The 25,509-nt window shown below is 37.7% G+C and overlaps 1 non-coding gene across 1 annotated transcript; it reads right to left on the bottom strand.

Moving 5' to 3' along the window:
* Window positions 1–23,580: 23,580 nt before the first annotated feature.
* LOC141687817 (small nucleolar RNA R71) lies at window positions 23,581–23,687 on the bottom strand. The gene has a single exon (XR_012561298.1). It is a non-coding gene; the product is annotated as a small nucleolar RNA R71 (small nucleolar RNA).
* Between the last annotated feature and the right edge of the window lie 1,822 nt (window positions 23,688–25,509).

Below are 25,509 nucleotides of genomic sequence, written 5' to 3'. Positions count from 1 at the left end.
GGTATTTGGACAGTGGCTGTTCAAGACACATGACAGGAGATTTCACCCTTCTCACAGAGTTTAACGAGAGAGCTGGCCCTAGCATAACCTTTGGAGATGACAGCAAAGGATTCACTATGGGATATGGCTTGATTTCAAAAGAAAATGTCATCATTGATGAAGTTGCATTGGTTGATGGTCTCAAACACAACTTATTGAGCATCAGTCAACTATGTGACAGAGGGAATACTGTTTCCTTCAATTCTGAAGCCTGTATTGTCACAAGTAAGAAGGACAATAAAGTGGTTCTAACTGGAGTTAGAAAAGGAAATGTTTACCTAGCTGACTTCAACTCTACAGATGTAGAATCGATTACTTGTCTTTTCAGCAAAGCAAGTGCAGTTGAAAGTTGGCTATGACACAAGAAGCTGTGCCATTTGAATTTCAAGACAATGAATGATCTAGTCAAGAAGGACTTAGTTAGAGGAATGCCTCTAGTGGAATTCACAAGGGATGGACTGTGTGATGCTTGTCAGAAAGGAAAGCAAAAGAAAGTATCATTCAGTAAGAAGCTTGAATCTGCAATTGATGAACCATTACAACTGCTACACATGGATCTTTTTTGGACCAGTCAATATATTGTCAATTTCAAGGAAAATATATTGCCTAGTGATTGTTGATGATTTCTCTAAGTTTTCATGGGTCTATTTTCTTGGATCAAAGGATGAAGCTAGTGAAATCATTATCAATCATATCAAGCAAGTCAACAATCATCCGGATTTCAAAGTAAGGAATATTAGGAGTGACAATGGAACTGAGTTCAAGAATTCAACCATGAAGTTGTTCTGTGAAGAAAATGGGATCATGCATGAGTTCTCAGCTCCAAGGACTCCACAACAAAATGGTGTGGTGGAAAGGAAGAACAGATCACTAATTGAAGCTGCAAGGACAATGCTTGAAGAGTCAAAACTCCCAACTTACTTTTGGGCTGAGGCTGTTAACTGTGCATGTTACACTCAGAATATTTCTCTAATCAATCAGGCAAAAGGCTTGACTCCCTATCAAATATTCAAGAGAAGAAAACCAACTTTAAACTTTCTGCATGTCTTTGGTTGCAAATGTTACATCTGAAGGAATCAATCTGATCACAAAGGAAAGTTTGATGCAAAGGCTGATGAAGGAATATTTGTTGGTTATTCTGCTGGAAAATCATATAGGGTCTACAATCTAAGAACCAACATTGTCATGGAATCTGTGCATGTTGTGTTTGATGATAAAAAGATTGATGGACTAACAGATGAGGGACATCATGAAGGACTCAAATTTAACAACATTGAGATATATGGTGATGATAGTGAAGATGAGAATGATGAAGAAGGCATCTCAAGAAAAATTCAGAATCTGCCTTTGGATAATGCACAAAATGCTGCATCCGTTGAAAGTCATAATTCAGCTTCCGTTGAAAGGAGCAATGCAGCATCCGTTGAAAGACAAAGTGCATCATCCGTTGAAGTTCATAATGAAGCATCCGTTGATCACATTCTGTCAACGGATAATCAATTCACTTCATCAGTTGATAGAGCTCCCAATTCCTTTCAAAGGATCAGCAACTCAGGGGGAGTTTCAACCAATCAACATTCTATCTCACATCATGACAATACTGAGGCAACCTCATTTAGAGCTAATCTACCACCTCAAAGGAAATGGACCAAGAATCATCCTTTTGAACTGATCATTGGTGATGCTACATCTAAAGTGCAAACTAGAAGGGCTACTCAAGATTAATGTCTGTATAGTAGCTTTCTATCACAGGAGGAACCTAAGAGAGTGGAAGAAGCTCTATTGGATCCAGATTGGATTTTAGCAATGCAAGAAGAGCTAAACCAATTTGAAAGGAACAAAGTATGGAAGCTGGTACCCAAGCCAAAGAATAAGAGTTCTATTGACACAAAATGGGTATTCAGAAACAAGATGGATGAAAATGGCATTGTCATAAGGAATAAAGCCAGATTGGTTGCTAAAGGCTATTCTCAACAAGAAGGAATAGATTTTGATGAAACATTTGCTCCAGTTGCTAGACTTGAGGCCATCAGAATCTTTCTAGCCTATGCAGCCCATGCCAACTTCAAAGTCTATCAAATGGATGTCAAGAGTGCATTTCTAAATGAGGAATTGGAGGAAGAAGTTTTGTAAGCCAACCTCCAGGATTTGAAGATCCAAACTTTCCAGACTATGTGTATTATCTATTGAAAGCACTCTATGGACTAAAGCAAGCACCTAGAGCCTGGTATGAGACTTTGTCAAAATTCCTTCTAGATAAGCACTTCACAAGAGGTACTGTTGACAAAACTCTCTTCTTTAGAAATGTTAATGGCTCTAAAATACTTGTTCAAATTTATGTAGATGATATTATATTTGGATCTACAGATGATAAGCTTTGTAAAAAGTTTGCTAAATTAATGCAAAGTAAATATGAAATGAGCATGATGGGAGAGCTAACTTATTTTCTTGGTTTACAAGTTAAACAAGTTAGTGATGGAATTTTCATTAGTCAAACTAAATATATTTATGATCTTTTAAAGAAGTTTGACTTAATGGACTGTTCATCTGCAAAAACTCCCATGGCCACTGCCACCAAGCTTGAATTAAATAAGGCTGAAAAGTCTGTGGATATTTCAAGTTATAGAGGCATGGTTGGATAACTTTTATATTTAACTGCTAGTATACCTGATATAATGTTTTCTACATGTCTCTGTGCTAGATTTCAAGCTGACCCTAAAGAATCTCACTTAGTGGCTATTAAAAGAATCTTCAGATATCTCAAAGGGACTCCAAATCTAGGAATTTGGTACCCTAGAGAGTCTGGTTTTGATCTAATTTGCTACTCAGATGCAGATTATGCAGGCTATAAAATAGACAGGAAAAGCATAACTGACACCTGTCAATTTCTAGGGAACAAGCTTGTGTCGTGGTTCAGTAAGAAGCAAAATTTTGTTTCTACATCAACAGCTGAAGCTGAGTACATTGCTGCTGGTAGTTGCTGTTCGCAGATACTATGGATGAGGAATCAACTATTTGACTATGGTATGACTGTTGACAAAATTCCAATATTCTGTAACAACACAAGTGCCATTGCCATTACTGAAAATCCAGTGCAGCACTCAAGAACCAAGCACATTGACATCAAGTACCACTTCATTAGGGAATATGTGATGAAAGACACAGTGGAACTTCATTTTGTTCCAAGTGAAAAGCAAATTGCAGACATATTTACCAAGCCACTTGATGAATCAACATTCACAAGATTAGTAAGTGAGCTAGGTATGCTTAATTATTCATAAATTTATGTCCTCTATATAATCTGCTTTGAAGCCTGAAATGAATTTGCTGCAAGAACAAAGTTGGCTTTAAGAAAGACCTATCCTATCAACGGATATTCCCTATCCGTTGAAAGCCAAAATTGTTCTATCAACGGATGTTCATTATCCATTGAAAGACAAATACATTTCTGGTAATTTTATCCCTCAACGGATAAAATAGTGTTGGTCATCAACGGATAACTATTTACCTTATCCGTTGAAGAATCACATCAGTTACTTTCAGTAAGTCACAACCGTTGATTTCTTTACTTAACCATTGATACAGATATACACTGTTGTATGTATTTCTTTTAAAGGCAGTTTAGAATTTCTATAGTTTTATTTATTCTTGAACGGCTGTAATTTACTTAAAAGTATCATTTTATTTACGTTTTAATTCAAGAAGGTATAAAAGCCCATTGAATTCTAATTTTCACTTTACGCTTTCTTGCAATTTTCATTCTCCTTCTCTCCCAAAATTCTCAAGTTTTTCTCTGCAACCTCTACTCACAACAATGGCACCAGTAGTCAAAATTATGTCTCAAACAGGATTTGTTTATGAAAAGAATAATTTCATAGCCTTGGTTGAAAAGAATGAAGCCCATTCTGATTATCACAAGATGATAAACTTCATCAAAAACTGCAAACTGAGCTATTCAATGCTGGAAGCCCCAACCATCTACTGTGAGGTGATTGAGGAGATTTGGACAACTGCAGAGTTCAACTCCACAGATATGACTATTGCCTTCTCTCTCAAAGGTAAGGATTATTGCATTAACTGTGATGATATACAGTCTTGCTTTAAGTTGCCTGAGAATAATGCCATAACACCACACAATGATAAAGATGTATCTGCTATGTTAGATTCTATAGGCTATGCTTTTGATTCTGCTAGTTTAGGTAGCATTAGAAGGAAAGGCCTTATGAAAGAATGGAGTTTTCTTGGAGATGCCCTTATTAGGATTTTTTCTGGGAAGATTAGCAATTTTGATGCCATAACTTCATCTCTTGTTAATATGCTTTATATGCTAGTTTCTGATAGGTACTTTTATTTTAGCAACTGTGTCATGCTAGAATTAGGCTCCAGATTAGGTAACAAAGCTAATAGACCACATAACATCTACTATGCTAGATTTTTCATGTTATTGGCTAACCATGTTGCTGAAGGATTGGTCATATCAAATGAGAATAATAAACTCAAATGCTGGGCACCAGAGAAAAGGGTCCTTGCAGACCTTTTGAGAATGAACTTCAACAACCAGGTGCCATTGGTATATTTGCCAATCATGAATGCACCACAGGTAAGTGAGGTAAACACTTCTATAACTCCTACTATTTCCAACCCCATTGTTTCTTTGCCTTCTAGTGTGGCCATGGAATCTGTGTCTTTGTCCAAACAGGTTCCTACCAAAGCCACCATAACTAAAGTTTCAAAACTCAAGTCAAAGAAAACTACCTCTGTTGTTTCTCAAAAGACAACAGTTGTAACAACAACCATAAACCCTGAAGGGAGTGAACAGGGTGTGAGTGGTAAGGGGAGGGGTGAACATCAAGAAACCCCCAGGATAAGGTGGGAGAGGTGAGTGGTACCCAAGCCAGCCAAGCCACAGTCTCTCAAAAGACTGTGGTGGTTCAAAAGAAGTCTAACACATCCCTAGTTGCATCCTTCCAAAAGGATGTAACTATTGAAAATAGTCCCCAACAGGGACACAGACCAAAAGAGGGAGGGACACTGAAGCCACACATTCCCCAATTAAAGCCTTTTCAAGGAAGAAGAAGGGCAAGACCCTAGTTTCCACACAAGGGGCACACACAGCACGGATACATCCACCTGTATCTGTGCCTTCTCAAATTCAGCTTGATGTGATTCCAGAAAATGTGGAGTCACAGCCCCATTCTCCTAGAAAAAGCTGTGTGCATTGTAAAAGTGTTAATCACCTATCTGATAATTGCAAATCTGTTAAAAATGCTCCCATGCCTTCAAATCCCTCCATGCCTAACATGTCTATGTCACCTCTGCATGCTATGGCTGTTATGTCTCATCAGAATCCCCATGCACATTTTGCAAACATGCCATATATTAATAATCCTTATTTTACTGCATTCAGTATGCCTCAAATGCCATACAATATGCCTATGTGGAATAACATGTTTGCACAATCCATGCCTTATCAAATTCAATCAAATGTGTTAAGTGATTATGTGACTAACCCTACACTTCAACCAACCACATCTGAGATCAAGGTTGACCCAAAGTTACCTAAGTCAAAAGATGCAGGAGGAATGAAGTCTAGGAAAAAGACTAACAAGGCTGGACCCAAGGAAACTTGGGTACCAAAATCAACTTGATTGATTTTGTTGTGTGCAGGGAAAAAGAAGGAATCTATGGTACTTGGACAGTGGCTGTTCAAGACATATGATAGGAGATTTCACCCTGCTCACAGAGTTTAAGGAGAGAGCTGGCCCTAGCATAACCTTTGGAGATGACAGCAAAGGATTCACTATGGGATATGGCTTGATTTCAAAAAAAAATGTCATCATTGATGAAGTTGCATTGGTTGATGGTCTCAAACACAACTTTTTGAGCATTAGTCAACTATGTGACAGAGGGAATACTGCTTCCTTCAATTCTGAAGCCTGTATTGTCACAAGTAAGAAGGACAATAAAGTGGTTCTAACTGGAGTTAGAAAAGGAAATGTGTACCTAGCTGACTTCAACTCTACAGATGCAGAATCCATTACTTGTCTTTTCAGTAAAGCAAGTGCAGTTGAAAGTTGGCTATGGCACAAGAAGCTGTCCCATTTGAATTTCAAGACAATGAATGATCTAGTCAAAAAGGACTTAGTTAGAGGAATGCCTCTAGTAGAATTCACAAGGGATGGACTGTGTGATGCTTGTCAGAAAGGAAAGTAAAAGAAAGTATCATTCAGTAAGAAGCTTGAATCTGCAATTGATGAACCATTACAACTGCTACACATGGATCTTTTTGGACCAGTCAATATATTGTCAATTTCAAGGAAAAGATATTGCCTAGTGATTGTTGATGATTTCTCTAAGTTTTCATGGGTCTATTTTCTTGGATCAAAGGATGAAGCTAGTGAAATCATTATCAATCATATCAAGCAAGTCAACAATCATCCTGATTTCAAAGTAAGGAATATTAGGAGTGACAATGGAACTGAGTTCAAGAATTCAACCATGAAGTTGTTCTGTGAAGAAAATGGGATCATGCATGAGTTCTCAGCTACAAGGACTCCACAACAAAATGGTGTGGTGGAAAGGTAGAACAAATCATTAATTGAAGCTGCAAGGACAATGCTTGAAGAGTCAAAACTCCCAACTTACTTTTGGGCTGAGGCTGTTAACTGTGCATGTTACACTCAGAATATTTCTCTAATCAATCAGGAAAAAGACATGACTCCCTATCAATTATTCAAGAGAAGAAAACCAACTTTAAACTTTCTGTATGTCTTTGGTTGCAAATGTTACATCTTAATGAATCAATCTGATCACAAAGGAAAGTTTGATGCAAAGGCTGATGAAGGAATATTTGTTGGTTATTTTGCTGGAAAATCATATAAGGTCTACAATCTAAGAACCAACATTGTCATGGAATCTGTGCATGTTGTATTTGATGATAAAAAGATTGATGGACTAACAGATGAGGGACATCATGAAGGACTCAAATTTGACAACATTGAGATATATGGTGATGATAATGAAGATGAGAATGATGAAGAAGGCATCTCAAGAAAAATTCAGAATCTGCCTTTGGATAATGCACAGAATGCTGCATCCGTTGAAAGTCATAATTCAGCTTCCGTTGAAAGGAGCAATGCAGCATCCGTTGAAAGACAAAGTGCATCATCCGTTGAAGTTCATAATGAAGCATCCGTTGATCACAGTCTATCAATGAATAATCAATTCACTTCATCAGTTGATAGAGCTCCCAATTCCTTTCAAAGGATCAGCAACTCAGGGGGAGTTTGAACCAATCAACATTCTATCTCACATCATGACAATACTGAGGCAACCTCATTTAGAGCTAATCTACCACCTCAAAGGAAATGGACCAAGAATCACCCTTTTGAACTGATCATTGGTGATGCTACATCTAAAGTGCAAACTAGAAGGGCTACTCAAGATGAATGTCTGTATAGTAGCTTTCTATCACAGGAGGAACCTAAGAGAGTGGAAGAAGCTCTATTGGATCCAGATTGGATTTTAGCAATGCAAGAGGAGCTAAACCAATTTGAAAGGAACAAAGTATGGAAGCTGGTACCCAAGCCAAAGAACAATAGTTCTATTGACACAAAATGGGTATTCAGAAACAAGATGGATGAAAATGGCATTGTCATAAGGAATTAAGCCAGATTAGTTGCTAAAGGCTATTCTCAACAAGAAGGAATAGATTTTCATGAAACATTTGCTCCAGTTGCTAGACTTGAGGCCATCAGAATCTTTCTAGCCTATGCAGCCCATGCCAACTTCAAAGTCTATCAAATGGATGTCAAGAGTGCATTTCTAAATGGGGAATTGGAGGAAGAAGTTTATGTAAGCCAACCTCCAGGATTTGAAGATCCAAACTTTCCAGACTATGTGTATTATCTGTTGAAAGCATTCTATGGACTAAAGCAAGCACCTAGAGCCTGGTATGAGACTTTGTCAAAATTCCTTCTAGATAAGCACTTCACAAGAGGTACTGCTGACAAAACTCTCTTCTTTAGAAATGTTAATGGCTCTAAAATACTTGTTCAAATTTATGTAGATGATATTATATTTGGATCTATAGATGATAATCTTTGTAAAAAGTTTGCTAAGTTAATGCAAAGTAAATATGAAATGAGCATGATGGGAGAGCTAACTTATTTTCTTGGTTTACAAGTTAAACAAGTTAGTGATGGAATTTTCATTAGTCAAGCTAAATATATTTATGATCTTTTAAAGAAGTTTGACTTAATGGACTGTTCATCTGCAAAAACTTCCATGGCCACTGCCACCAAGCTTGAATTAAACAAGGCTGAAAAGTCTGTGGATATTTCAAGTTATAGAGGCATGGTTGGCTCACTTTTATATTTAACTGCAAGTAGACCTGATATAATGTTTTCTACATGTCTCTGTGCTAGATTTCAAGCTGACCCTAAAGAATCTCACTTAGTGACTATTAAAAAAATCTTCAGATATCTCAAAGGGACTCCAGATCTAGGAATTTGGTACCTAGAGAGTCTGGTTTTGATCTAATTGGCTACTCAGATGCAGATTATACAGGCTGTAAAATAGACAGAAAAAGCACAACTGGCACCTGTCAATTTCTAGGGAACAAGCTTGTGTCGTGGTTCAGTAAGAAGCAAAATTCTGTTTCTACATCAACAGCTGAAGCTGAGTACATTGCTGCTGGTAGTTGCTGTGCACAGATACTATGGATGAGGAATCAACTATTTGACTATGGTTTGACTATTGACAAAATTCCAATATTCTATGACAACACAAGTGCCATTGCCATTACTGAAAATCCAGTGCAACACTCAAGAACCAAGCACATTGACATCAAGTACCACTTCATTAGGGAACATGTGATGAAAGGCACAGTGGAACTTCATTTTGTTCCAAGTGAAAAGCAAATTGCAGACATATTTACCTAGCCACTTGATGAATCAGCATTCACAAGATTAGTAAGTGAGCTAGGTATGCTTAATTATTCATAAATTTATGTCCTCTATATAATCTGCTTTGAAGCCTGAAATGAATTTGCTGCAAGAACAAAGTTGGCTTTAAGAAAGACCTATCCTATCAACGGATATTCCCTATCCGTTGAAAGCCAAAATTGTTCTATCAACGGATGTTCATTATCCGTTGAAAGACAAATACATTTCTGGTAATTTTATCCCTCAACGGATAAAATAGTGTTGGTCATCAACGGATAACTATTTACCTTATCCGTTGAACAGTCACATCAGTTACTTTCAGTAAGTCACAGCCGTTGATTTCTTTACTTAACCGTTGATACAGATATACACTGTTGTATGTATTTGTTTTAAAGGCAGTTTAGAATTTCTACAGTTTTATTTATTCTTGAACGACTGTAATTTACTTAAAAGTATCATTTTATTTACGTTTTAATTCAAGAAAGTATAAAAGCCCATTGAATTCTAATTTTCACTTTACGCTTTCTTGCAATTTTCATTCTCCTTCTCTCCCAAAATTCTCAAGTTTTTCTCTGCAACCTCTACTCACAACAATGGCACCAGTAGTCAAAATTATGTCTCAAACAGGATTTGTTTATGAAAAGAATAATTTCGTAGCCTTGGTTGAAAAGAATGAAGCCCATTCTGATTATCACAAGATGATGGAGTTCATCAAAAACTGCAAACTGAGCTATGCAATGCTGGAAGCCCCAACCATCTACTGTGAGGTGATTGAGGAGATTTGGACAACTGCAGAGTTCAACTCCACAGATATGACTATTGCCTTCTCTCTCAAAGGTAAGGATTATTGTATTAACTGTGATGATATACAGTCTTGCTTTAAGTTGCCTGAGAATAATGCCATAACACCACACACTGATAAAGATGTATCTGCTATGTTAGATTCCATAGGCTATGCTTTTGATTCTGCTAGTTTAGGTAGCATTAGAAGGAAAGGCCTTAGGAAAGAATGGAGTTTTCTTGGAGATGCCTTTATTAAGGTTTTCTCTGGGAAGATTAGCAATTTTGATGCCATAACTTCATCTCTTGTTAATATGCTTTATATGCTAGTTTCTGATAGGTACTTTAATTTTAGCAACTGTGTCATGCTAGAATTAGGTTCCAGATTAGGTAACAAAGCTAATAGACCACATAACATCTACTATGCTGGATTTTTCATGTTATTGACTAACCATGTTGCTGAAGGATTGGTCATATCAAATGAGAATAATAAACTCAAATGCTGGGCACAAGAGAAAAGGGTCCTTGCAGACCTTTTGAGAATGAACCTCAACAACAAGGTGCCATTGGTATATTTGCCAATCATGAATGCACCACAGGTAAGTGAGGTAAACACTTCTATAACTCCTACTATTTCCAACCCCATTGTTTCTTTGCCTTCTAGTGTGGCCATGGAATCTGTGTCTTTGTCCAAACAGGTTCCTACCAAAGCCACCAAAACTAAAGTTTCAAAACTCAAGTCAAAGAAAACTACCTCTGTTGTTTCTCAAAAGACAACAGTAGTAACAACAACCATAAACCCTGAAGGGAGTGAACAGGGTGTGAGTGGTGAGGGGAGGGGTGAACATCAAGAAACCCCCCAGGATAAGGTGGGAGAGGTGAGTGGTACCCAAGCCAGCCAAGCCACAGTCTCTCAAAAGACCGTGGTGGTTCAAAAGGAGTCTAACACATCCCTAGTTGCATCCTTCCAAAAGGATGTAACTGTTGAAAATAGTCCCCAACCAGGGACACAGACCAAAAGAGGGAGGGACACTGAAGCCACACATTCCCCAATTAAAGTCTTTTCAAGGAAGAAGAAGGCCAAGTCCCTAGTTTTCATACAAGGGGCACACACAGCACATATACATCCACTTGTATATGTGCCTTCTCAAATTCAGCTTGATGTGATTCCAGAAAATGTGGAATCACAGCCCCATTCTCTCATAATAGAAACACACTAATCATCAAACTCTCCATCACCCTCTCTGGTTGTGGATATGATATTCATATCAATTCCTGATCCTCCTTCATTAAAACTCAGGGAGGAGCCCTACTCAAAACCTGATGATCATCATCTTTTAGATGATTTGTTGGATCATCAGCCAATTCTTTCAGATATGGTTGAAGAATCTGTGTCACCTCACTTAAAATCAATTCGCACAAATTCAACAATTATGTCACTTTCTATATCTACATCTTTTCCTTCTTCAACGGATATCTCTCATCCGTTGACAAGTGGTTGTTCTTCAACAGATAAGCTTAACAACAGTTATCCGTTGATACCATCAGTTTCCACTTCAACGGATACTCCCTATCCGTTGATGGACTCTACACACTTAACAAAAACAACTCCAACTGTAGAGGACATGGTTACTGTACAATCACTTTTAGGTTTGAGGGAAGGGAGTGATCTTTTGAGTGAGAGGCTGGGTTGCTCCAGGAAAAAGAAGAGGTTGAGAGTCACCATATACATGCTATTTCTTCCAGCATGGCAAAAGTGAGTGGGGGGAGTGCCACCTTAGAAGGTGAGGGTGAGGGTGTGAGGGTGTGTGTGAGCCAGGGGGAGCCCCTGATGCAAGAAAATAGAGAAAATGAGAGAAAGGCAGGTACAGAAGCTATAAGGGTGGATCCAACCATTGCTAGTGAGTCAATGAAAGTGGATGATGCAGAAAAGGAAAGACAATTTCAGCAACATTACAAAGCTGTAATTGATAACATTTCCTTGGATGCTGACACTTTTACTCATCCTGTTTCAGCCTATCAATTATTGGCTGCTAAGGGCAATGTGGAGGCAGAACATACATTAAACATTGTACACACTTCAGAATCTCTTCTCAGAGACAAAGCTGCTATTAACAGGCTGCCTTCTCAAGCTGGTGAGCCATCTGAAGAATTTGGAGTAAATTCTAATGATGATGACTCTGATTCTTTGGATGAGAGCATGAACTTAGGGGGAGTAGCAGGCCCAAGTTCTGTTCCAGATCTTCCTGAATGGGCATGGGCAAAAGCATCAACACCAGGAGAGTTTGGTGTCACTTTGGTTAGACAAGTCATGACCATTCAGAAGGCCCTTCAGGAGACAACAGATGTTGGTACCAAAGCAATTCTTCAAGCTCATCTGGAATCTCTACATCTCTTACAGTTGCAGCATTTCAAACATAATCTAAGTGTGGATGAGCTTAAGCAGGATATTGCTGATCTAAAATCCTACAATGCTGAGAAGTTGGATTCAGTCATACCTTATGGTACTATGCAAGATTTGTTGGGGAGACTGAGGAAAGAATCTGATGCTGACAAGAGGCTGGCCAGATTGGAAACCAGAGTTCAGATCATTGAAGACTCTATGTTCACCATTCTTCAGTATCAACAAACTCAAACAAATCTACTCTTGCAGCTGGCACATGCACAAGGCTTGACCCCTACCCTTGATGATAACAAAAAGGGGGAGAATAAAGGGGAAGGGGAAGGGGAAGGAGAGCCATCAACAACAGTTCAAATATCTCAAGTGCTAGTTCCTTCCATCACCACTTCTCCAATTGTTCAAATCAAAGGAAAGCTTGATGGAATTGATCTAATCCAGATAGCAACAGCTGAATTGCAAGTCAAAGAGCAAAGGAAGAAGATTGATGAAAAGATGCAACAAAATTTTGGTTCTACAACTTCTCAATCACAATCTGTGAAGCAAAGCACAAAAGTGGAATCAATTATTACGGAGCTCAAGCCAGTAGGGAGGAATAAGGTTGGAGAGACTTCTTCCAAGGATCTGAAACCTATGGTTCTCAAGCCCAACAACAGATCCATTAAGGACTCTACAAAGAATCCTCTGAAAGAAGTGGATTTTCCTCTTCCAAAGGCTGATGAGGACAAGCTTTTGGGTAGAAGTATCTCAAAGCTCAAAGAAACCATGGATGTGGCTGTAAGGAGGAACATGGCTATTATCTTCAGAGAGGGAAAGAGCATATGTGTGATGCAAGGACATCCCAAATTCTCAATAGCCAAGAGGGAAAAAACCAGAAGGTTGAAGGAAGAAGCCAAACAGCTAAAGGCTGACAAAAGAGCACAAGCAAAGCTTGAAAAATAGCTAAAGTCAAGTCAGGCTGAAGAACAGAAAGAAATTGAAGACAAAAGTGAAGATGAAGCTATGGGGGACATGGTTGATACTGATATGGAGGAAAGAAGTAAAGGAAGAGAAGAATGGCAGAAAGAGAACAGAAAGAAGGTCAATGCAAAGAGAAAGATGGTAGATGAGACTGAAAATACCCAATCAATATCCAAACCACTACCCTCTATTCCTGAACCCATTGTGCCTGACCCCTTCATGAACATTCATGGTGAAACAATCATTCCCAAGGAGGAACCAATTGATTGGGACACCATCAAATTGCCCACCTTCCTAACCTCTTCTCCACCATCAAAGAAGCAGAAAAGAAGAATCAAATCAACACCCTCTAAAGCCTCAATCAAATTCACACAGAAGCCTAAGCCTAAGCCTCAAGCCTCTAAGGATGATTATGTTCACATCTGTGACATAAAAGAATTTTCAGACATTGAACTCTATCTGGATGAGCTGGAGGAAGTAAGGGGAATAGCTGCTGTTAGGTCCCAATGTGTTTGTAGAAGGGGGGTTGAATACAAATAGTACCAAATAATCGAATAAATGCGGAATAAAAAATGTGAAACAAAATTCAAGTTAAATAAAAATATTATTAAACTTGAAAGGTGTTACAACAACTGTATCGATTACAAGGTATTAATCTCAAATCAATTATCACAAATCTAGAATAAATTCGACATGAACTTTTTCTATTTTTGCAATAATTAGAATCAAATGTTAAACGCGATTTGAGATTAAGTTCTAGGGATTTTGATCCGCTAGATTGTTACACAAGAACAAGATAAATAATTCTAGTGGTTTGGATTTAACATTAACAAACTAGAATTTTGATCTTGATGTAAGCAGAGAAGAAAATAAAATGTTTCAAGGCGGCTGCTTTCTTTTCTTTGTTCTTGAATGTGTTCTGTATGATTGAGATCTTTGAGTTGAATGACTTCTGCTTCTATTTATCAACAGCCAAATTAATTGAATTGGAATGACAATCCTTTAAGCTTGTATGACAATCGGTGAGACTATCCTTTTGAGCTAGCAAGACAATCGTTTGAACCAGCATGACTATCGGTAGGACAATCTTTTGAACTGGCATGACTATCGGTAGGACAATCTTTTGAACTGGCATGACAATCGGTATGACAATCCAGATTGTCATGCTAGTTCATTTTCAATTGTCTTGCTGATTTAAGATTGAATTTAATCCAATTAAACTTCTGAAAATTCCTAAAATTAATTCTGAATTAATTAATCAATTAATTTAATTAATCAATAAATTAATCTTTGCAGATATAATTTATTTTCTTAATTAAATTATATGACTTAATTAATTAATAGAGAATTAATACTAACCCTGAGCAGCATCCATTCTTCTGAATATCTTCTGAAAATCACTGAGAATTATGAATCAATTCCACCACTTCAACGTTGACACTCGATGTACTGTCTGGTTCATGAGTGACTAACTTCCGTGACGTTTCTTCATGTCTTGACTTTGACACTTTGATTTTCTTCAGATTAAATCCTTGTATTTAATTGATACCCTGGCGAGATCTCTATCACTTGATTAAATCCACGATCTTGATTTATATCACTGAGGCATGATCAACTTCTTGAACTTCTTCCAGTGAATTAACTCCTCAAGTCTGTAGATGAACCTTGTTTCTGAATCCTTTGACAGATATTACTTTGCGAGATCTCTCTGACGGTAGATCCACTATTTACTTATTACATTCTTATTTGAGTTGAGTTGAATCCTCGAATATACAAATAGGCTATGACATATGACTTACAATCTCCCCCTATTTGTTTGTTAGACAATAACACACAAATACCTAGAGGATAACTCAACTAACAAATAAGAAAAAGATATAAACATACATGCAAAGTAAATAGTAGAAAAGTTCTGGACTAGATTTAACATTTTCCAGATTCCAAGTAGATGTTCCTCTAGACTGAACATATCTTCAAGTAGTTCCATCTTCATTTGTACAACCACATTTCCTGTTGAGAAGCCCATATCTCTCTTGCTTCTCCCTCTATGAGAATCAACTGATTAAAGAAGATCACCTTCGTTTACCACCTCTCCCGTACAATAGGATCCGCAGATAAAAACCAATGGTACTCTCCTTTTGAAAATAGCTTCTTCCCTTACTAGAAAATCACCTTGTGTTTACCACCTCTCCCGTACAATAGGATCCGTAGTTATAAAAAACAATGGTGTGGTGTAGTGTATATGTAGGATCTTTTTCTTCCTCCCTGCTATTTCTCCCCCTTAGTTGAGGAATCCTCCAAACTATTACTTAAGCTTTTATCTCCCCCTTAGTGAAGGAATGTATGCCGTCGTCTGAAGAAGTTCTCATATTTCACTTGGTTGGAAAAGAAATAACAAGTAGTTTCTCTTTCTTCCTCACTATGAGTGTGTGATTCTGTTTAGTGTACCTCACATGTGTTTCACTCTTCTCTCCATTCGTGTTTACAAACATTCTCACAAGTGTATCACTCTTCTCTCATAGCTCCATAATCCAGCTGTACCTGCAAGGAAAATCACCTTAGCCATCCTTAAGGAGGTCACAGGTGGTGCAATGGGAGTTCGCAAATCCCCATCCTTGTTAAACTCGTCAGATGAATCTGAGTCATAATCTACAAGTTGCTAGTTTCCTTTTTAGGATTCCATATTTGAATTCTGGGAAGGTAAATAATGATCAAACGAATTTAGCATAAAGATCAAAGTTCCCTTCTAATGTCTGTGAAGACATTTCCTTGTGACTCATCAGGTAATATCTGAATCATTGTCAACAAGTTGCCGATCTGCGCCTATGTCAGATCCACTATCCGCAGATGCATCCAGGGGATTTAAGCCTGGGGAGGTAGACACTGACCACTAACATATGGCTTTTGGATCAGTATCCTCTCCTAACACCTGTAAAGGTAATTGGTCCATTAACGAACCTTGAACAATCGAATCTGACCTTAAAATGGTCGAAACTCTTGTTTCCGTCAACTCATCCTTTGTGTGTGTAACCTCTCCTTGTGCATCAAGAATTGTTTATGTTTGAAGTGGTGACACTACATCGGATACCTTGGCCGACAGGCAAATTTCAATAGACGCACCCTTTTGAGAGAATGAATCTAGTAACTATTTTTGTGCCTTTTCAGCCATTACATCTTTTTGAGAAGATGTATAGGGGCTAGCAGTTGTCTCGGTTTAAATACTACTCATCTATGTAGGAGACAGAGCTAATGGGTTGACTACAGAACCTTCCTTATGTGGTGCACTAAGGCACTATCTCCCTCACGCTCATTCATACTACATTTAGTGGTAAGAGAGTGTTGGTTGGTTCTGTTTTTGTGTTTGTCTTTACAGTCTTGGATAGACGTTGTGGGTTTTCAACCTCATGACTGTCAATGAAAGAAAGTCATTGGAGACTGAACCTGTATCACATAATATATGGCACTATAGAGAGATAAAATGTACTTAAGATCTATAATGAATGAAAATTATACATTTAATCTTTTGAGAGTAATGATGTACAATAGTGATTTCAAAGGATTTTACATGAAATAAGAAATCACTAATATAGAAAGAAGTCTGATTTTGTTTTTCAATATGAATGAGTTTTTGATAAAACATTGATCACTTAGGGTAAAGTCTAAGTAATTCTCATTCATATCAAAAGCTTACAAATATCTGCAACATAATGTTAACAACATATCATTGACCGATACTTGTCAAGTACTTTGAATACTAATTGTTATGTTGCATAATCAATATACCACTGCACATATAAAACAATATGATTGTGCTTAGTGATAAGATAGTTATAAATATGACGACTCTACTTATTCATATAAAATTGTAACTGCAGTTAGAGTGCCATACCATGTCCTTGACGATTGCTTGAGCAGTATACTAGTTCATACCAACCTGAAGTGAGATTGTGAAGAAGAGATTGCATAGTCCAATAGATCTGCAGCTGCAAAGTCCATGAACTGTGGTGCATTGACTTCCTCTTTTGACTCACCAACCAGGAGTACACTTGTACACATCTTACTAGAGTACAATTCCAAGTATAATGTGCAGCAGGTGTCTGATATGTCGTAATATTCTCAAGTCTCGTCACTGGTGCTATATGTTAGATACTGCTTCCTGATAATAACCTAGCACAATATACAAAATTACAATGATAACATTCCCAGCTTGCAAACAGCCATATCCCTCAGATAAACCTTTGCTGTTATCTCCAAAGGTAACCATGGGGCCAGCTTTCTCAATCCATATTTGATAGCAGGGCTCTATCTCCGGTCATATGTCTTGATGATGCACTGTCAAGAATCCACACTACCGGTTACACCTGTTTAATGCCCTGCACTACAAATGGATTAGACCTTCTTCGGAACCCAAACTTGGTTGGGCCCGGCATACTTGTAGAACTGTCCTTTGTCAGGCAAAACAACATTTTTAATTTTAATTGCCTCAACTTTCTCAATGACTGAACATTTGACCTTGTAAACAGCGTTAACAAATTTCTGTTTAAGCTTAGGCACAAATGTCTCCTTTCTAGCCTTAGAAGGACTAGCAGTCTTAGACCTATCATGCTTCTTGTTATTCATATGCTGACGAGGAGTAGTCTTATCATTAGACACATGCTTACCATTAAAATAAGCATACATCATATTAAAAACACAAGACATACAATTAGCAACACCACATGCTTTATGAGAGTGATTAACAGCAGGCAATTTATGCATGGTAGACATGGTATTATTGTTATCCAACTCATGTGTGTCTGAGTTAGTCTCAGTTGCTTTCACAACTTTGACTGGAACTTTCGACTCACTTGACTTGGAAACAATCTTCTCATTAGCATGATCCTCAGCACGTATTTCTTCTTGAATAATAGAAGAGGTCGCATCAAATGGTTCAGCAATTGATGCTTTATAGAGGGGTTCATCAACACCCTTAAGCACATGTGGTACTTCCCTCCCTTTAGCACATACATGAGGAGGGGAGTTTATGCCTAATTCTCCAATAGCAGCATTGTAATCATAACCTATTCCGGATGTTTGATTAACAGCTTGCTTACTGTAGAACTCTTTAGCCTTCGAACAAGAATTGAAGTAGGCTCTAACCTTAGTCTCAAGACCGGTGATCTTGTCTTTGAGAATAGTTTCGAGTTTTCTATAACAGTCAACTCTATTCTCTAGAAAAGATACCTGTTCTTTTAATTTGTCTTGATTAATGTGCACAAGTCTTAATTCATTGACCTCTTTCTCAAGGTCTGTGATCTGTAAACTTAACAGTTCATTATCACGATGTGCACAATCTAAGTTACCTCTTAGATGATAAACCATTTCAGCATCAGAAAGTTTTACCTCTTTTCTTGACGATGAAGCTTTTCCATCAATAGCCATAAGAGCAAGATTTCCTTCATCTTCATCTTCACTATCAGTATCATCCCAGCTTCTTCCCTTTGCCAGATAAGCCCTTTCAGAGTTCTTTCTTACTTGCTTTGGCTTCCTACATTCTGTGGCAAAGTGTCCCAACTCATTGCAGTTATAGCATCTAATGGTGCTCCGATCAACCATCCCTGTTTTGTACCCACCATTGCTGGTGTTAGAGGATGAAGATCCACCTTTCTGGAATTTGTTGTAGTTGGACTTGTACTTAAGCTTGGGATTCCTCTTGAATCTGACATGGGAGAATCTCGTGACAATTTGGGCCATTGACTCGTCTTCCAATTGTTCCAGCTCTTCCAAGGAATAAAAATCATCACTTGATTGATTTGTAGTAGGAGGATCATATTCTGCTACTAACATATTTTCCTCAGCCTTGGAACATTGTACCATTCTCTCCGACTGTTGAGATTGTTGTTGTTGTTGACCTTCAGCTACAAGAGCGGTAGATGTGCTGACCATTCTATCTTTCCCGTAGACTTCCTTTTGCTGAATCTGCTCCAACTCATAGGTTTTCAACACACCATAGAGTCTATCCAAAGAAATCTCACTCAGATCTCTAGCTTCTCTAATGGCAGTGATTCTATGTTCAAGATGAGTTGGCAGTGTTAAAAGGAACTTTTTGTTGACCTCCCTGATTGAATAATATTTCCCATTTATGTTCAGGTTGTTGATCAACGCATTGTACCTCTCAAACACTTCAGTAATTCCTTCTCCTGGATTTGATTTAAAATATTCATACTCAGAGGTTAGGATCTCCAACTTGTTCTCCCTAACTTCCTCTGTGCCTTCATTAATCACCTCAATAGTTTCCCACATGTGTTTGGAATTTTTACAGTTCATCACATGTCTGTTCATCAGGGGATCAAGGGAATCAATTAAAATTAACTGAAGGCTGGCATCCAAGGAGGCTTCTTCCTTCTCAGCAAGAGTAAAATCTTCGGGCTCTTTTGGATAGGTTCTAGCTTTAGTAGTCACCACACCATCTATTACTACCTCCGGTTCAATAACCATCGGAGTTTTTATACCCTTCTTTAACAAGTTTGAATATTTGGGATTTGCAACTTGTAAAAATAATAGCATCTTCTTCTTCCACATGATATAATTCTCTTTATCAAACTGTGGAATTTTAACGGTTCCAACTTTATGTGAAGTCATTATGAATTTTTGAATAAATAAAAATTCAAGGAGTTGAAAAATCAAAAAAGTCTAGGAACTTGATTTGTTCGTTAATCAGAAGGCTCTGATACCAATTGTTAGGTCCCAATGTGTTTATAGAAGGGGGGTTGAATACAAACAGTACCAAATAATCGAATAAATGCGGAATAAAAATTGTGAAACAAAATTCAAGTTAAATAAAAATATTATTAAACTTGAAAGGTGTTACAACAACTGTATCGATTACAAGGTATTAATCTCAAATCAATTATCACAAATCTAGAATAAATTCGACATGAACTTTTTCTATTTTTGCAATAATTAGAATCAAATGCTAAACGCGATTTGAGATTAAGTTCTAGGGATTTTGATCCGCTAGATTGTTACACAAGAACAAGATAAATAATTCTAGTGGTTTGGATTTAACATTAACAAACTAGAATTTTGATCTTGATGTAAGCAGAGAAGAAAATAAAATGTTTCAAGGCGGCTGCTTTCTTTTCTTTGTTCTTGAATGTGTTCTGTATGATTGAGATCTTTGAGTTGAATGACTTCTGCTTCTATTTATCAACAGCCGAATTAATTGAATTGGAATGACAATCCTTTAAGCTTGTATGACAATCGGTGAGACTATCCTTTTGATCTAGCAAGACAATCGTTTGAACCAGCATGACTATCGGTAGGACAATCTTTTGAACTGGCATGACTATCGGTAGGACAATCTTTTGAACTGGCATGACAATCGGTATGACAATCCAGATTGTCATGCTAGTTCATTTTCAATTGTCTTGCTGATTTAAGATTGAATTTAATCCAATTAAACTTCTGAAAATTCCTAAAATTAATTCTGAATTAATTAATCAATTAATTTAATTAATCAATAAATTAATCTTTGCAGATATAATTTATTTTCTTAATTAAATTATATGACTTAATTAATTAATAGAGAATTAATACTAACCCTGAGCAGCATCCATTCTTCTGAATATCTTCTGAAAATCACTGAGAATTATGAATCAATTCCACCACTTCAACGTTGACACTCGATGTACTGTCTGGTTCATGAGTGACTAACTTCCGTGACGTTTCTTCATGTCTTGACTTTGACACTTTGATTTTCTTCAGATTAAATCCTTGTAATTAATTGATACCCTGGCGAGATCTCTATCACTTGATTAAATCCACGATCTTGATTTATATCACTGAGGCATGATCAACTTCTTGAACTTCTTCCAGTGAATTAACTCCTCAAGTCTGTAGATGAACCTTGTTTCTGAATCCTTTGACAGATATTACTTTGCGAGATCTCTCTGATGGTAGATCCACTATTTACTTATTACATTCTTATTTGAGTTGAGTTGAATCCTCGAATATACAAATAGGCTATGACATATGACTTACAGCTGCCTACAGACAGCTACCAGAAAGACTAGTGTTCAAATACAAAGGAGATGGGGAAAGAACCTGGCCTCTTTACAGAATTCTGAATGAAGGCTACTCTACCTTTATTAGAGTCTACTCAACCATACAAAGGGATTCTGGCTTTACCAGGACTGCCAAGACTGAGATTCTCAACAAGATTGCCAACATAAGGAAAACTTGAAGGGAGCCCAATGCCTTACCTAGAACATTACTCATTCAAGAAAGAGGAATTACAATTCACAAATCACCTCATTGGTTGATGGAGTTCAGAGACAACAAAGGAGTCAGAAGATTTTTCAGAATTGAAGATCAGCTCAAGATTGTCAGTAATGAAACTCTCAAGGATATGCAATCTAAGTTGGATATCAATGAAGAAGATGAAGCTGAATTCTACAGACAACTTAAACTTCAAATAGAGGAGAATGACAGGAGGCTAGGAAAGAAAACAAGGAATCAGAGGAAAAGAAACTAATCTGCTCAGGCTAAAGGAGCACCCTTGGAAACAATGTAATTCTTCAATTCCATCTCAGCATACATATTTTTGTAGCACTTTTGAATTTCTGCTTTATTACAGTTTATATATTTGTCAAGTGTTTTGTTATCATCAAGCTAAACCCAAATTTATACCTACAGTTCTAGTAGACATAAATAGGGGGAGATTGTCAAGAATATGTGTATTAGTTTGATGATAAGTTAAACAAAACACTTAAGTAGAAATCTAGTATTTGTAGCCTCAACGGATAAGACCATCTTGGCTATCCGTTGAAGGAGTAGCTTTACTTAGCAATAAGTTTAGTATTGTAGCATATTTTATTCTCTGGATTCAAGTTGTAATTCCTAGATGTTGTAGGAAATTATCAGTCATGTTGACTACTAGTGGATATGCAAATAGGAGGGCTAATTGTAAATATTTCATGCCTTGTAAATTTGTATAAGTGAAGAAGTATCAACGGATATTGAAGACCTTCAACGGATAAGAAACAAAGCTTCAACGGATGTCCTAATGCTTCAACGGATAATATCCATCAACGGATAAAGACTTCAACTGATAATGCATCAACAGATAAAGCTTCAACGGATAAAGCCTCAACGGATAAGGCATCAATGGATGAAAGCTTCAACGGATGCTTAGTTCATTAGCAGTTGATAGTGACAATTCACAAGCTGACAGAGGCTAATGGGTTGACATAGACAAACTGGAATGTGGAAGCCTCTAGGAGGAATCAAGAAAATGCAGCATTTCCATTCTGATGCAAACAAGGAAGTATTCAAAGATCTACAGCCAAGCCTAAATTGCATTTGATAGAGAAATGAAGAAGAAACATGTGATGAATCTTTTTAATTGTATTTTACAGTTTTGTCTTCACTTGTAAACTTGGTGATATATAAACCAAGTAGTGGCTAGTAATTAGAAAAGAATTTTCTTGAGCTGTTTAGAAATATCCTGAGAGAAAATCATCTAGTTTGTACTAGGAAGCAGCTGTGATTTAATTCTTTGAATCACAGATTTTCTGAAATAACACATCTCTGGTGGAATAACAAATCCACCAGAAAAGTTTTTAAGTTCTCTGTGTTCTTTACATTTGTGTTGGAATATATATCTGTCTGTATTAGCTTCAAGCAATTCACACACATTTGTTCACTTAAACACTTAGCCTTAGAAACTACTTAAAACTTGAAAAAGTTTTGAGATTTACATTCAACCCCCCTTCTGTAAATCTCATTTTTAGTCCACTGGGAATAACAGCGATAACCATACATTGTTGCATAGGTGCATAAATTGAAATTAACCTAAACCAGTCTCTGTGGGAACGAATCTGATTTATATCTTATACTACTTGTGAACGCGTATACTTGCGTGAATATTAGCGCGTGTTTTCGCCCTAACAAGTTTTTGGTGCCGCTGCCGGGGACTCGGTGTTAATTTTTAGTTTATGTACTTGTCATTAGTGGTCGTTAAAGTTCACTGAGTCGGATTCTTTTACTCTCACGGTTTATTTGTTTGTGTTTCAGGTACTCAGTATAATGGGAAATCCAGCAGCACGAACGAAAGCCTTGATGGATTTTTCTTAACCCAAGATCAATGACATTCAATCTAGCATTGTCCGGCCAGCTATCACAGATAATACCTTTGAGATCAAGCTTGGCATAATTCAATGGGTGCAGAATTCAATCCAGTTTGGCGGTTCTCCAACTGAAGATCCCAATATGCACATTAGGGATTTCATTGAGATCCGCGACACCTTCAAGTTCAACGGTATTTCAGAAGATGCTGTGAAGCTGAGACTGTTCCCATTCTCTCTGAGAGACAAGGCTAAGAGCTGGTTACACTCTCTACCAGCTGGTTCAATTACTAATTGAGAAGATCTTGCTCATAAGTTTCTTACTAAATTATTCCCTATGGCGAAGACAGCTGCACTCAGGAATGCTATTACTCAATTTGCGCAGCAAACGGGAGAATCGCTATGTGAAGCTTGGGAGCGCTACAAGGAGATGCTTAGGAAGTGTCTTCATCATGGAATGCCTGATTGGATGATCATCAATTATTTTTATAATGGGTTGAGAGCACAGCCCAGACCCATGCTCGATGCAGCATCAGGAAGAGCATTATGGGCAAAGAGCTATAAGGAAGCTTATGATCTATTTGAACTGATGGCTGCTAATGAATATCAGTATCCAACCCAGAGATGTCCACAGGACAAGGTAGCAGGAGTTCCTAAAGTGGATATAGCTACGGCTATCACTGCTCAACTAAAGGCGTTGTCTATGAAGATGGATTCTCTGGCTAACAACTCTGGCTAACTATGATGTTCAGCAGATAATTAGTGTTTGTAAGCTATGTGCAGGTCCGTATATAACGGAGAAATGTGCTATATCTAGTTACTCAGCTCAGTTTGTGAGCAACTTTCAGAGATCGCAGCAACCAGTTCCAGACTATTATCATCCTGACAACTGAATTCATCCTAACTTCAGCTGGAGCAACAATCAGAATGCGATACAACAGCTGTTCCAGCAGTTTGGAAATAAGCTATTCAACCCTCATGGTTTTCAGCAACAAATTACACCAAAACAACAAACTCATGGTGTATGTCTATCTTTGAATGAAAAATCTGAATTGGAGGAGTTGCGGCTTATGTGCAAAAACCAGGCTCTTATATGCCAAAGCTAGGCTATTTCTATCAAGACTCTGGATAACCAAATAGGGAAAATTGCTAATGCCTTATTGAATCGACCACCAGGAACGCTTCCTAGTGATACAGAAACAAATCCAGGCAAGAGGTAAGTTGAAGAACAGGTGAACGCCATCACCTTGAGGTCTCGAAAGGTCGCAAGCCCCCAAATTTAGCAAGACGAAGAGCCTGAAAAATCTCAATTTTCAGAAAATGCAGTTATGGCTGAAGAAGAAGTGCAGAAGGAAGTAGAGGTGGAACCAAGGAAGACTACTGTGGTACACATTCCTCCTGAGGGTAATACAGGGGAGAAACAGATCTATCCTCCACCTCCTTTTCCTAAGAGGCTGCAGAAGAAAAAGCTAGATAAGCAGTTTGAGAAGTTTTTGGAGGTGTTCAAGAAACTTCATATCAACATACCTTTCGCTAAAGCTCTTGAACAGATGCCTAGATATGCGAGGTTTATGAAAGGTATTCTCTCTCGGAAAGTGAAGCTCGATGACTTAGAGACCGTTGCTCTAACGAAGGAATGCAGTGATGTGCTGTAACAGAAGTTGCCTATGAAGCTTAAAGATCCTGGAAGCTTCACTATTCCTTGCAGCATCGGAAACTTGTCATTCAACAAGTGTTTATGTGATTTAGGAGCTAGCATCAATATGATGCCCTTATCTATCTTCAAGAAGCTTGGTCTGCCTGATCCGAAACCAACATATATGTCATTGTAACTAGCTGACCGTTCCATCGCTTATCCACACGGTATAGTGGAGGATGTCTTGGTCAAGGTGGATAAACTCATCTTCCCTGCTGACTTTGTAATTCTTGATTTCGAGGAAGATAAGAAGATTCCCATTATCTTGGGAAGACCATTCTTGGCTACAGGCCGAACTATGATCGATGTGTAAAAAGGAGAGCTTTCGATCAAAAGGTCACTTTTAATGTGTTCAAGGAAATAAAGTTACCCACATCTAAACAGGAGTGCTTTAAAGTAGAGTGGGTCGACTTTGTAGTAAATTCAGAGCCTGAGTAATTTCCAAAGTCAGATACCTTAGAGAGATCCTTAATAGGGGAATCAGTTATTAAAGATAAAGAAGGAGCAGAGCAATTACAGGATTTGAATGCACCTCCGTGGATGAGGAAGTTGGATATGCCATTTGATTCTCTTGGGTTAGCAGAG

This window comes from Apium graveolens, chromosome 9, assembly GCF_009905375.1.
Source record: "Apium graveolens cultivar Ventura chromosome 9, ASM990537v1, whole genome shotgun sequence".
Classification (NCBI taxonomy): domain Eukaryota; kingdom Viridiplantae; phylum Streptophyta; class Magnoliopsida; order Apiales; family Apiaceae; genus Apium; species Apium graveolens.
This window is presented reverse-complemented; position numbering and strand designations above follow the sequence as displayed.